The sequence below is a fragment of the Puma concolor genome, chromosome A3 (genome assembly GCF_028749965.1).
Source record: "Puma concolor isolate L17-30 chromosome A3, mPumCon1.1.hap2, whole genome shotgun sequence".
Lineage (NCBI taxonomy): Eukaryota > Metazoa > Chordata > Mammalia > Carnivora > Felidae > Puma > Puma concolor.
In genome coordinates this window covers 18,495,733-18,505,180 of record NC_141669.1, presented here as the reverse complement: position 1 = coordinate 18,505,180, position 9,448 = coordinate 18,495,733, and the positions used below count along the sequence as shown (strand labels likewise).

Below are 9,448 nucleotides of genomic sequence, written 5' to 3'. Positions count from 1 at the left end.
ATGACTTGACTTGCTCTCTTGCTTTATGAAATGAAAATAGCTTTATTTGGGCACAAGGATGCAGCTGATTGCATGCTTAATACGCTTTTGCAACAAGTTCCTGCCTGTTCCTAGCATATGCAATGGGCAGAATAATACATTTCTGTGCTTCTTTCTGTCACATATCCATGGTCATTTACTCTAGTCCCATGCCTATGGCCCCGGGGGGTGGTGCAGTTTGAAAGAAGTGTCCAGAAGGCTGGTGTTTAAGCCTCTAGAAGGAAAAGTGTCCTTGAAGAGAGGGCACTGGGCCCAAGGCCATGTTCATCAGGGGTGGTATGGAGTACTGGACTTCACGTGCTGAGTGGTGGAAAGCAGAGGTGGGGCTGGTAGAAATCACGCAGAAGGGTTGAAGCAGAGACACAGAGGGCAAAGAAAAGGCACACGAAGGACATCAGCTGAGTTGTAAGAAAGAAAGAGTAGGGATGGAGAATTAAGCTCTGTGAAGATGTAGGGTTAGGGGTTTAGCAATTGTTTCTTCACTGGGGAACTAGACTTGAAAGTAAAAGACATGCTCACTTTCCACCGTATCTGGTTGAACACTGCTCCAAGCCAGGCCCCAGGTTCCAGAAAGCCAAAGGACATCCCTTCTTTGTCTTTTCAGTTTACAGAAAACACTGACTCAGCCATGGCCTGTGTAGAGATGTTCACATACCTGGGCAGCACTTTTGAAAACCACTTCAGAAGATTTTTGGTGCTCTCTGCCCTACTCTTCCTCTTCCTCTGAGCTCAGCACAAGCCCGGAAGCCTTCAGAGGGTGTCCAGAGGACTGTCTGCATACCTGTTAATGCTCTCAGTGTGTATCATGGCTCACAGAGCTGTCTCCCAGGTCAGGTATAAGACCATTTCCTTTCTCCCCTGACCCCCATGCTGAACAGCTGGGGGCAGGTGGTATTCCCGAAAGCCGTGTCACTTGACTCACAGGAAGTGGGACTGCAGCACAGGCGGCTTGAGCATGATGGCTGGCAGCAGCAGGCTGGGAATGCCCTCACGTTTCCCATTGCTGCTACCTGGCTGGGTCAGCAAGTTTTTCACATGGCTTGTTAAACGCAGAGCCCTCCGTGGAGAAGACCACAACCACGGCTCTGTTGTCTGGGGTGCTTTGCAGAGCAGAGAGTCATCTATCTCTGTGTGGTCTGTGGCTGCTTTTGGCTTTCTTGTTTAAATTGCCCTTGATCAGAGCTGAGATTACAGAGGAACTTGGTCATTGCTGCAAGGCAGCTGTGGCTAAAAAATAAGAAAAAGGAAAGAAGATCTCACATCAGGCAGCTTCTCTTTATTTCTGGGAACACTCTGGGCCTTCCTTGAAGTGCATCACCTGCATAGCAGTGTTGGCTGGTCTGCCGATGGGAAGACCTGCTTTCCAAGTCTGAAGGAGACCCTGAGGTCATTGTGTCCATTCCCCTGCCTTCAGGCAGGATTAGAGATAAGCTGCCCTGCCAGAGGATAATCTCTTCTACTTGTAAAAGCTTCCAGAGTAGACCAGAATCTCTCTCTAGACCATTCATTGCAACTTTTAACAACCTTCACCATCAGGAAATTCTATCCTAAATCCCTTATGCTGCGGATTAAGTTTCTTTCCTTGTTCCATCCTCAGTAGCCACTGCCAAGACTTAGCCTGCACTGCCTGAGAGCTCTTCTGATACCTGAAGATTGTGTTAAATCCTGCCTGCCTGTCTTCCCCTGATGAATAATCCCAGCCTCTTTTTCTCCCAGGCCCTGCTGCCCGTCCTGCTCATCACCTTCGAGGCTACCCTCTGACCTCTCTCTAAGTGCCAGTGTCCCCTGTGGGAGCCCAGAACCAGACTCAGGAGTGCAGTGCATTTCTAACCCATCTTAGGTCCGTGAGAGTCCTTCCTGAACCCACGGCATGAACATTACCTTCTTGCTCGGGCACCCACATGGGCTTATGTGTTGGTGACCCTCACTCACAGGCTTACGGTCACCTTTCAACCTACTACTAGCCTATCAGATCCTTATCCTTTACTCTCTTGGATGTTAAGGGCAAGATAAATCGCCCCCATCAGCAGTATCGCTGTATCATTTTATCTGCACCAAACACTGACCACTACCAGCACTGGAAACAAAGAGAAGGGAGAATGGGGACAATTCTGAGTGTCCGTATCTCTTCTGGAAGGTTGTGACAAGAGCAAGGAGCAGAGACGGCCAGCTGGTTGGATGTGGGTCCTCACACTGCTCTAACAACAACAGGTGCTCTCGGTCTGATGGCTTTCTTTTCTCTCCTTCTCAGTGCGCTCTCTCACCATCTGGTCTCCACTGCTCCATACCGGCCCCATCCAGCACACTTAGCCCCATGCCTACCCCATGGCAGGCTCACTCCCAGAGCCTGCAGGCAGCAGAGCTCAACTCCAAGTCACCAAGCAGGTCCCAAAGAATTTGCATGGCCAGAAGGTGCTCACTGTGCACTGGGTGAACACACAGAAGGGCGAGGCGGCCTCTTCCTCAAGGAGGGTGAGGATGAGGCAGGGACTTGAGACACAGGCCTGGCAAACTACAAACAGCATGTGGGCTTTGGCCTGCTGTTCACAATAGGAGAGAGATGTCAAAAGGCAGCCTTCTGAAAAGGGCCACATGAGGGGTGCCTGGGTGGTTCAGTCAGTTAGGTGTCCAACTCTTGGTCTCTGGTCAGGTCTTGATCTCAGGGTTGTGAGTTCAAAGCCTGCATTGGGCTCCACACTAGGCACGAAGGCTACTTAAAACAAAAGGGGCCACCAGAGGTAGTTAGGTGTTAAGCACAGAAGACTTCAGGTCAGCAGTCAGAGAGGCTTCATGGAGGAGGTGGGTCGGGTTGGATGGGAGCTGGCCCTCAGCGGGCAGGTGTTGGCTAGGCCAAGAGCGTCCAGTATGGATTCAGCAAGAGAAGTCTGTGAGAGCTGGGATGCACTTGACTGGCTCATGGCTCCTGTTCTGCTCACCCCTTCCAACCCATCCAACTCTTTCCATCTCTAGTTTCCAGAAGAGATCACCTTCTTCCTTTTATTCCATTCATAAGGGAAAAAATATTTGATGGGGATCCTCTATGTGCTGGAACAATTCCAGGCCAGAGGCGGCCAATAACATGCTGCAACACACCGGTAGACCATGACTGGTTCTGGACTGTGGGATTCCAATTCCCTCGGCTCCTGGGCTGGACAGATGCGGCATGGGCTGGTCAGTCTCCTGGGTCTGGGTCACTTCCAATTGCTGAGTAATTCTCTTGGTTTCTCACGCTGTACTGCGCAGTATTCTCATTTTGCGCCTTACTCTTCATGGTTGGGAGCACTGTCCTGGGCCTTGGGGTACACAGATAACGAGACAGGTGAAGCTACTCTAGTGGGTACGGCGGGTGGCATTCTAAGATGGCCATTAAGATTCCCACCCCTGGTGTATATGCCCTGTGTAATCCTGTCCTCTCGAGTGTGGGTGTGGGCTGTGACTATAAAGGGACAGTTGGTTTCATGATTAGGTCATGTTGTATGACACAGTTGACCTTAAAAGTGATTGTTCTGGGTACACCTGATATAATCAGGTCATCCCTCCAGAGGGACTTGGCTCTTCCTGGTGGGAAAGATTCAAAGTGTGACAGGGCCTGGATGTGAGGGAGATCCTGTTTCTGGCTTTTACAATGGAAGGGCCATGTGACAAGGAATGGGGGTGGCCCCTGGGAGCTAAGGGCAGCCCCTGGATGATGGCCAGCAAGGAAATGGCAACCCCAGTGTCATACCTGCCAGGAGCTAAATCCTCCCACAACCACAGGAGCCTGGAAGAGGACCCCAAGCTCTGGATGAGAACGCAGCCTGGCCTACATCTCTTGTGAGACCCTGAGCAGAAAACTCAGTCCCTTCTGCTGCACGGACTAGGGAGCTAATGAATGGTGCTGCTGTAAGCTGAGTTTGTGGTGATGTGGGATGCAGCACAGAAAACTAATATTTGGGGGGGATACAAAAACACTGAACATGCAAGATTCAGATGGTGATGAGGGGTATGTAGATGTAGACTGAAACCCAGCAGTATAATGGGGCGGGGGCGCTGTGGGTAGCCAGAGAGACATCACCTGGTGATGTTTAAGTGGAATGACAAGAAGGACCCAACCTGGTAGAGATCAGGGGGCAGAGCCATCCAGGTGGAGGGAATAGCTAGGGCAAAGGACCTGGGGCTACAACAAGCCTGATGTTTTCAGTTACAAAAAAACAGGAAATGTGGCTTCCTGGATCTAGTCTACAGAGGCAGATACCAAATCATTCAGGGCTTTTTGAGATTAAACATGGCATTTGGATTTTATTTTCAGTGTGAGGGAAGCCAAGGAGGGTTTTAAGGAGAGGAGTGATGTCATATTTCGTTATTTCTTTTTAACTCAACGTCTGTTCTTCTATCCTTATAGAAGGAGGCTGAGGGCTGTTGGGGTCTGAGCACATGAATGAGTTTCTGGGGTCTGGGCAAACATAAGGCAGAAGAGTGGGAACATCCCCAGGGCCTGGCTCCCTCGGGCTGCAATGGTTCCCTCCTTAAGACTGGCTGTTCTGTTGGGCACAATTCTGGGGGGAGGCCAGACCCTGGGCATGGAGAGTCCCGGTCACACACTGCTGGTGCTTAGTCCTTCGCACCGTGGTTTTATCCCTCCCTAGAGAGACCTCAGCACATAGATTACATTTTCTGTTCTATGCTGTGGGTACTATCCCATGCCACTGGTGCTCTGAACATGGTAGGCACTGGGTATATTCTTGGTGACGGCTGATGGCAAAGTGTGGTAGAATTGACTGTGGAGAGAAAATATCACATGCCAGTTTGGTTATTCATCCATGCCTTTATTTAGTTCATAAACATTTCCTGAGGGACTGCCCTATGCCCTGCCTTGTTCTAGGGGCTGGGAATACCATATCACATAGACAGAGTACATCTTTTCTTTAAGGAACTTATATTCTTAAAGGAGAGATAGATTTTTTAAAAAGTATAAAAACCGTGAATCAAAGAAAAACAATAACAAATGGAGGTAAGTGCTGTGAAGGAAGTAAACAAGGAAACTAAGTGCTTGGGCCTGGAGCCTCCCAGAAGGACTAACTCCGAGTTCTGAAGGTATAATTTAATGAACGAACAAATGCACGAATCAATAATTTTCCTGCCCCTGGATTTGCTGCATTCTGCTCAATTTCTCTTCCCTGAGTCTGTTTCTCCTGGGAGGAGGCCCGAGTGTTGGGGGTGGGGGCAGACAGGCAGAAAGGGCTTAAGCTGCGGATTCTATTTCAGAGCCATCTCATCTAGCTGCTGTGGGAGCCCCGTGGGCCACATGTTAGGACAGAGGCTCTTCTGATGTTAGAGGGTGTGACGGTGGGGCCTCGATTGATGGGGAGAAAGAGGTAGGTTTGAGGGACACTGAAGAGCCATGCAGCTAAGACTTGGAGGTTTACTGGTTAAAGGAGGAGAAGGTTAAAGGTCACGGGACAAGGACCAGATGCAGATCTCTCTAGTTTGGACCAAGGCTGGCTGGGAATGCTAATTTATTAAAATGCGACATTAAAGATAAAGAGCAAGGCTTTGTGGGGGGGGGGGGCAGGTTGGGAGGGGCTGCTGGGAGAATTTTAGTTCTGGGTAAGCTTTGTCGGAGGCCCGTGTCCATTGGGAAGCTGACACACCTGTGGTGTGCTGGGGCCTGAGGGCTGGGCTGGAGACGCAGGTGGGGGGTGGGGTGGGGGCTGTTATGGGTGCACGTGCTGGAAGCCGGGGAGCAAGGGAGCCGCCGGAGAGCCTGACGGCCGAAGAACCAAACTTAAAGGGGGGGAGAGCAAGGGAGTTGGTCAAGGAAAAAGTTAAATATCCAGAAAGGATTAATCCAGGGAAAACAGACCCAGCTGAGGAGGTGGGAGGGTGCAGACTCGGAGCACAGGAGGTGCCCTTTGCGGGCGTCTGTCTGCTGGAGGGGCTCGGCCAGGTGTGTGCATGCGGGAGGAAGGGGAGGGCGCCCATCTGGTGCTTTCTCTTTTCACCGGAGGCATCAGGTGAGGGATCTGTTGCTTATAGTCTTCCCATTTTTAAAAAAAATTTTTTTTTGTTTTAAGAGGTAAAACTCTGGCGCAGTAAGATTCTCCTGGGAAGGAGCGGATGACAAAGCTGGAGAGATTGGAGGTGTGGGGGCGGGGAAGGGCAGGCACCCACCAGAAGGGCGTTTGTGAGGATGAGGGCGGCTTCTTCCACCTTTTCAGGAGTAGAGGGTGAGTAGAGATGGCGGGAGTGTGTGTGTGTGTGTGTGAACGGGAGGCTCAGGACTTCATTTGTTGCCTTCTGCTTCTCTGCAGACGAGGAAGGTGGCGGGGACAGGTGGGTGCGTGGTTGGTGCTTGCAGAAGGGGCGAGCTGGCTGCATGGCGGGGGTCTCTGCCCACGGGCCCCACGAATAATTCCAGACTGTACTGAATGGTCTGGTTAGGCCTGTTATTTGAAGTTCTTTAGAACCGAAAGCTGAACAGGTTGAGAAGGTCGGAGATTAGCACCCCAGAGGACAAGCTTCCTTCTTGGCCTCTCAGAGGGGACACAGGGGAGGTGACAGTGGCACAGGGCAGCCTGAGTTACTGCTTTCTCTGGGCAAAACGTGGGGAGGAGACCAACCTGTGAGTTTTTAAGATAAGCCCATGCGAATATTTCTGTCTCCATTTTTGTATTTCTTGTCTCACCACCTGCCCCCACCTCCTCCCCAAATCTGTTCCATAAGTAATTAATGACTGCTGCAGCGGCTTCTGTTCCTATAACTGAAGACACCTTTTGGCAGCTTTGTAAGTCTTGTGTCTTTCTTGGCTTCTAAAGCTAAGCTGCTCACCTTGTGTCTAAAACTGTGGCTGCAGATAGTTTGCTTCCGTGTGTCTCTGCATTATGGGTGAGTAGTCACAGCTGCCATCACATCGTGTCTGTACAGCCTGATCAGTCCTCAGAATTGAAGGTCAGGTAACACTGAGCTCTGGGCACGGAAGATGGGTGGGAGGGTCGGAGGGATTTTTATGGGTGGTAAGGGGCCAGATACGGTACAAAACACTGGATTCTGTGTTGTCGAACTATGCTGCTCACCCACGTCAGGTTCCCTTGAAGCAGAGCCTGAGATAAGAATTCTTCAGAATGTGATTTATTGAGGGGGTGCCCTCAGGAGTGGGGGCGCAAGGAAAACAGGATAGGGCAGGGGAAGAAGCCTGAGGAAGGATGTGGCTTGGGCTGCATGCCAGCTCCCTTTGGTCCCATGGGAAATCCTGGAATGTGAATTGTACCCCAGTGTGGGACTTCCCTTGTCTAGCCTTTCCTTGGGAAGTGGGGAGACAGTGGCCGTGATGTCTTCTGATGTCCCCACTCAGACCAAGATAAGTCTAAGAGAGCACCAACAGTTTCCATTACTATGTCCGTTTACTTTGTTTCACATAGTGAAGTCATTCATTCTTTCATTCATTCAACAAATACATGTTGCGACTGGCTCTTCCCTTAACCCTGATATTTCTGGCTGTTTCAGGCACATTTTCTTTAAATACTTAAATAGCCAAAGGATTTTATGCTCTTAGGAGCACCAGGAAACCTCCCTTTGTCTGTTGACCTGGCTCATAGGTGTATTTCCACTCTATGTAAATCAGTTTACATATCAGTGGGGTGGAAAAGGAAGAGAACAGGAGAGCATTGTAGCCTCAGGAGGAGGGAGAAGGAGGGACAGGGTGAGGATGGGAAAGGCCAAGGGCCCTGGGCAGGCCTCCCAGTGTTTCCAGCTGGTTGCTCATGGGCTACACGCATGGGGAAAGATAACAAAGAGCTAGTCTTTGTGCATGGATCTTACCTCTCTGGCATGGATGAAGAATTCAGGTGCTGGTCCGAGGCTACCTTAGGAGTTTGTTGCTATGGGAGCTCCTACTTAACGCTGAGAGGCTGAGGCTTTATGAACTCATCGCTACCCTTTGTATGATGTCAAAGAGATGCCATTGTCACTCACTTCCCCATTGTGGCCCCCATCTATAAAATCAAAGCATCTGGTAACTCGATCCTGAAGTCCCTTTCCAGGGCTGAGACCCTTTATTTCAATGGTTCCTGGCTTTGACAGGTTGAGAACAAATAACCTAGTCCTGAGAGGACATACCTACTCTTGTGCCGGGAGACTCTGTAGGCCCATCATTTCACTTATGGCTCGAGTGGAGGGATAATGGCATGCTGCTAGGGTTTTGGGGGATTAAAAAAAATTTGAGAGGATCCATGATTGTCGTGGAATCAAGACTTACTAAACCTGAAAGTCTGGATCAATGGACCCAAACCTGAAAGATAAAATGCTGCAGTTTTAGTTAAAAACTCACCATTGCACACACACAGATGAGATAAAGCTGACGTATGAGCAGTTCTAGTGAAAAGACTTAGGAGTTTTAGTTCAGGATATATTTATTTATAAGTTCAGTAAATATTAATTGGGTGCTGGGCACTGATCCAGGAGCTGGGGACACAGCAGTGAATAAAGTGACATCATCCTTATCCAGCTTACATTCTGGTCCTGTAATGCACTGTGATACAAATTACACACTATGCAAGACGAATAGGTAGGTTATATGGTATGAACGGACCATGGATGGTGAGAGGAAAGGCAATGAGAAATGGCAATGATGGGGTGCTGTTTTAAATGGGGGAGCCAGGGAAGACTTTATGAGGAGGTCACGTTTGGCCCATTTGCTATTTGACATGGCTGCTAAAAAGCTACTGCAATCCTGGGTTCGATGATGAATTAGTTCCACTAATTAGAGTGACCTGCTTGGATGCCTCTACCCACCTAAGTTCACCTGACTTCCTCCAGCTGCCGGCTCAGCCCTGCAGGCCCGGCTGGGCCTTTCAGGAAATTACCAAGCCAGCCTGCCTGACCTTGGCCTCATTTCAGGAAGTCTGCATCTCCTCGGCTTTTGGGAGCCATTGCCCACTGCAATGCACTCTGTCGCTGATCACGTGTAACACTGTGCCCCCCCCCCGCCACTGTCTGAGACAATGCTGCAGACACTGGGGGCTGGCTAGATTGCCCCTGCCCCCCGTGTGGAGCCATGCACAGTGCCCAAATGACCCTGACTTACCAAACCTGAGCTATCGACTCCCTCACTGTTTCAAAGTGCTCTGTTGGCACTGGCTCCAGAATAAGATTCAAAGGGAACATTTTCTGTTTTATTGATGTTCATCTTCCTAAGTTTGCACAGTGTGTGGTGTAAATGCTAATTTTTCTAGGTGGGGAAAAAAGTTTTCTCCCAAACTTCTTGCAATTTTATTAATAATGTAGCAAATGAGACAACATATTCTGAGGGCTCAGTCAATCCCGGGGAGGCAGGCTGGGCCTCCGAGTGGCCGTGTTCTTCCTCCTGCTGACTCTGTCTCTCCCTCGGTCTCTCTCTCGGGTGGCTTGCCGAGGCACTCAAGAGCAGAGGGCA

At 50.0% G+C, this 9,448-nt stretch overlaps 1 long non-coding RNA gene across 1 annotated transcript; it reads right to left on the bottom strand.

Moving 5' to 3' along the window:
• Positions 1–1,295: 1,295 nt before the first annotated feature.
• Positions 1,296–7,993, bottom strand: LOC147582284 (uncharacterized). Its single transcript, XR_015248932.1, has 2 exons — positions 7,837–7,993; positions 1,296–3,332 (listed from the first exon to the last, which is right to left on the bottom strand). It is a non-coding gene; the product is annotated as an uncharacterized LOC147582284 (long non-coding RNA).
• Between the last annotated feature and the right edge of the window lie 1,455 nt (positions 7,994–9,448).